Below are 4718 nucleotides of genomic sequence, written 5' to 3'. Positions count from 1 at the left end.
CTGCGAACTTCATTAGCCAAAGACCTTCTGTGTTAGCCTGTACTTCAGAGAAGTAGATACCAAACAGGAGAGGATCCAGGACTGAACCCTGTGGTACTCCACTTGTCACTGTCTGAAGTCTGATTTGGAGTCTGCTACTTTCACAGTGTGGGTTCTGTCAGTGAGCCAGTTGGCAATCCATCTGTGATATAGGGATTTATACCTAGTTTAGTGAGTTTATCTATAATTCCAGAGTGGAGGATGGTATTGAAAGCCTTGGTGAGATCTAGATAGGCTATGTGAACCACCTTACCCTCATCTATGGCTTTGGTGACCACTTCAAAGAAGTCTATCAGGTTTAGGAGACATGATCTGCCTTTTACAAATCTGAACTGGGTGGGGTCCAGAGTTTGGAGAATACCAATGTCATTGTTTATAAGTTCCATGATGATAAGTTCCATAGCCTTGCAGACCAGGATCATCAGGTTAAAGGGGCAGTAGTTCCCAGGGTCCATGGTGGCTACCCCTTTGTGGAGTGGGATAACCGTCACTGTGCACCATTCATTGGGTACAAAGCCTGAGGTGAGGCTATGATTGAACATGGTGCTTAGGTGGGGGTGCCAGTTCATTCTGTAGTTCATGTAGAATGCAGCCTGGGATATTGTCAGGTCCCATGGATGCTGTTTTTTTGGCTTTGGAGAGTGTGTTTTTTACCTGTGCAGCCATGATTACAGGAACTTTGCATTCTTCCCGTATAGAGATGGGCCCTTTAGGGGGTGAGAGGGGGTAAAGTTAGCAGTGAACCTATCTGCCAGAATGTTGGCAATATCAGTTGGTTCTGTATATTTAGTACCATTGTGCTGTAACTCAGAGCAGATCTGAGTATTGCCATTGAGATTCTTAACATAACTATAGAATGTTTTGTGGTTGTCTTTAGAATCAGTGGCGATTTTCTTTTTGTAACTAGCTATGGAGGATTTTATGAGGGATCTCAGCTTCTTACTGAGGCTGACCAGGGAGTTCCTCCAGTCATGGGATTTTACTCTTTTTTGAAACAGTTTCTTTCTTCTGTTGTAGTGTTTATTTATAGCAGGGGACCACCAGATTGGCTTCCTTTTTTTGGAGGATAGCATCTTGGTTCTGTTAGGGATTGCACGATCCATGCACTTGTGTAAGTGCTTATAAAGTGCATTTGTGCAGGATTCAGAAGTCGTACCTCTATTGTCTGTCTGCATGGGTGTTATGAAGTTTGCCACTTCTAACTTAAGAAGTGTGAAGTTGGCTATGGAGAAATTATTTACGATGGTTTCTCTGATGGGGGGTGAGGGTGGGATGTGGATGTTTAGGGTGATTAGCTTGTTGTCGGATCTGACCAACAAGGAACTGACCTCTAGTGTGGAACACCAGTTGCCCATGTTGGTAATGACCAGGTCTAGGATATTGCTGCCCCTGGTGGGGTTGTGTATAAGTTGATCCAAGGCATTGGAATTTATGAATTCCAGAAAACGTTAACCAAAAGCGTTGGTACATGAGTAGTTTCCCAGTTAATGGTGGGGTAGTTGAACTCACCCATTATTAGGGTGTTAGTTTGTATCCTAATATTTTCCAGTGTATCAAGAAATGATGAGTGGGAATCCTGGGGCATGGTGGGGGATCTGTAGGAAGCTACTATTTGGATTGCGGTCTTGCCCAGAGTTAGTTGCAAAATAAACAGCCCTTGCAGGTCTTGAACCCAGGACCCTGCACACCATAGCCAAAGCAATTTACCAGTAAGTCACCTCAGATATTAATTGAGCAGTGTTGCTCACTTGGCTGTGAGTGCTGATTTGAACCCAATGATTCCTGCTTCAAACAAATCTGGATTCTGCCTCTCTCTTTTGCCAAGAATATCTATGGTGGATTTGTAAATGGTGTCATGGATATGATTCCACCTTGCTTCAACGTTGCTTTGTGGGCAGTCCTTGAGGGCCTCTACAATACTATCAACAAAGCGCTTATGCAGGCCTGGCATCTATGTCTCGGCAATGTTGATATGAGGGCGTGCTTTCTGCTTTGAGCGGTGGATTCATTTGGGCTGGAGACATACCTTACTGTGAACCAAGTAATGATTGGTGTCACAGTCAGCACTGTGATAGCTGCGGGTGACAAGGACACAGTAAAGCAAGCTCCTTCTAGTGATGACAAGATCCAACTGATGCCAATTATGAGACCTTGGATACCATCAGGATACTCTGTAGTTAGGCTTGGTGGCAAAGAATGTGTTGGTCATGCAAATGTTGTGGTAAGAACATAACTCTAACAATCTTTGTCCATTTTCATTCAGTTTGCCAAAAATGAACTGTTCAATGCTGCTTGGCCAGAAATCATGATCAGCTCCAACTCTGGCATTAAAGTCTCTAAGCATAATCAGGTGTTCTGTGGTAGGTATCCCCTCTGATGGCGGTCTCAAACTCCATGTAAAACTCATCTTTTGTCTCAGCTGAGGAGCAGAGTGTTGAAGAGTATATGGTCAGGATGGTCACTGGGCCTGAAGACATTGAGAGGCAGAGAGAGAGGATTTGAGTCATGTCTTTTGATGGTGGCTCAATTGAGGACAGCAGGACAGCAGGAATTTCTTACTGCAAAACCAACAACATGTAATCACTGCTTCTCTGGTTCCTTCCCCTGCCAGAAGAAAATGTTACAGTCTGCTCATCAGTATTTAACTTAGCTCCAAGCACCCATTGAAGCAGACAGACTGTGGTGGGTCAGCATCTTACTAGCTGAGAGCTGCCCAGCTTGAGATAGGTTATAGCTGACCAGTAGGACTACAATGGTCCCTCCCACTGGAGACAGCCCATAGCATCTGAGCTGACGCCAATCACTCTAGACTTATAACGCATAACTGTCTTCCCTGTTGTTTCTGATGCTGTGAGCAGTGGCACTGAAGTGATCTCGCCAGGATGCAAATGCCTGGGCATAGTATATGAAGATCCAGAGATGCCCAGTTGACAGGATCTCCCTCTCAGCCTCCCTGATGTGATCCAAAGGCACACAAAGCAATATGTTTGACATCAGCTTGGCTGCAGGAGTTACCAGAAGGAAGTCAAAAATTGACAACCAGCCGCCTTAGGGGCTCCACTCTGGATTTTCTGTCTGGGTTTACTCCCATAGCATTTTCTTCTCCAGAAGATGTCCACAAGGCAGCAGAGCAATCATCCAATGGCCATATTGTGGATTTGGAATGAGAGTCTGCCTTCTCCTAGATGAAACCACCTGATAGGCTAACGAGTTCCATTTGCCCTGGTTTGGAGTCAGATTTTACCTTCTCCTAGGCTGGCTGTCAACCAAGGCTGATGAGTTCAGCCTGCCCACTCAGTTATGCTACCAGGCACTTGGTCGCACCACACAGCAGGCTCTGGAAAGAAGATGCTGTAAGAGACACTTCACTTTCCTTCAGTCCCATAATAAATATACATATATAGTTGATATTTGCATTTTATCCATATACCATTAGAACCAGGCTGTCTGAATGCATGCCATATACAGGTGATGACAGTTGTGGTGGTGGTGGACCACACTGTCCAGGACCATAGCATGACGGGCCTCTCCAGCCAGCCCCAGGTGGAGGAGGTGGTAGTCCCATTCGTCTTCTTTTGTAAGATGGAGGTGGTGGTCCATAAGAATCTTCATGGTAGCCTTGACATTCACTTTGTGTGCCATAATCTGGTGTATTGTCTCCAAGCAAGATAGGCTGCTTCTATCATGTGTTTGGACTGCTTGTAGAGTCAGCTTGCCCATAGGTTAAGGGTTTGTGTATTCTGATGCATCCTGGTCATTTTTGAACACATTAAGAAGTGTGGGCTTTGCGTAGTCTATTTTCAAAGTGCAACATCCAGAGTAAATATCTGCTCCATTCAATGATGCCTTTACCCTCTGAGCACTCTGCACAGAGTCAAATTCAACCATAGCCTGGACACCATTTTTTTCTGAAAATGACAATCCTCTGAACAGCACCACATGGATTACAGATTGTACCGAGAATATCAGCTGTAATTTAGTAGATATGATTTAAGATGGTGAAAAGTAACACATTATTCACACTTCTTGAATCATCAGACTCCCCAGAATGGGAACCTTTCTGTCTGGTTAAGTAGTTTGCAAATGCAAGATGTCCTGCAATATAAACTTGACTATCTGCAGCATAGTTCACTGCTGCACATGCTCCATACAGGTCTTCAAATTCAGTAAGACCCTGGATTTTTTAGGCATCACCACTACATAGCTGATTGGTCCAAATTCTTGAAGGGCTTCAACAAAATCTGCTTCCATGACTCCATCAACCAACCCTCGCACATGGACAGCTTGAGACAGAGGAGTCTTGTGAGGATCATCATAACTATCCGCATTTCCTCAATGGTCATTAGATTCAGTCTTCTGGCATTTTGCTGTCATTCCTTCATTTTTATAATACTGACCTCCACCACTGGCTTGCTGTTGAGAGGATGTTGAAAGACCAGAAGATCCTGTTGTCACCATCCTCCCCTCAATGCTCAACACAGCACTCATATGTATGTTTCTATATCTATGTATGTATTTATGTATAAGATGGAGATATAGATATAGATACAGATATATATAGCTCCCCTTCACTAGATTGACTTTTTGGAAAGTCAAACTTAATATGATTGAGACTATGAGATAGACTTTCTATATATTTGATGTTTTCTACAGTGATTGTGGTATAGAAGGAGATAGGG

The 4718-nt window shown here is 43.9% G+C and overlaps 1 pseudogene; it reads right to left on the bottom strand.

Moving 5' to 3' along the window:
• Window positions 1–3457: 3457 nt before the first annotated feature.
• LOC122815210 lies at window positions 3458–4497 on the bottom strand (annotated as a pseudogene).
• Window positions 4498–4718: the final 221 nt, after the last annotated feature.

The sequence above is a fragment of the Protopterus annectens genome, chromosome 1.part1 (assembly GCF_019279795.1).
Source record: "Protopterus annectens isolate FY-2018-M chromosome 1.part1, PAN1.0, whole genome shotgun sequence".
In the NCBI taxonomy this organism is placed as follows: domain Eukaryota; kingdom Metazoa; phylum Chordata; order Ceratodontiformes; family Protopteridae; genus Protopterus; species Protopterus annectens.
Note: the sequence above shows the minus strand (reverse complement) of the source record. Positions and strands in the feature narration are given on the sequence as shown.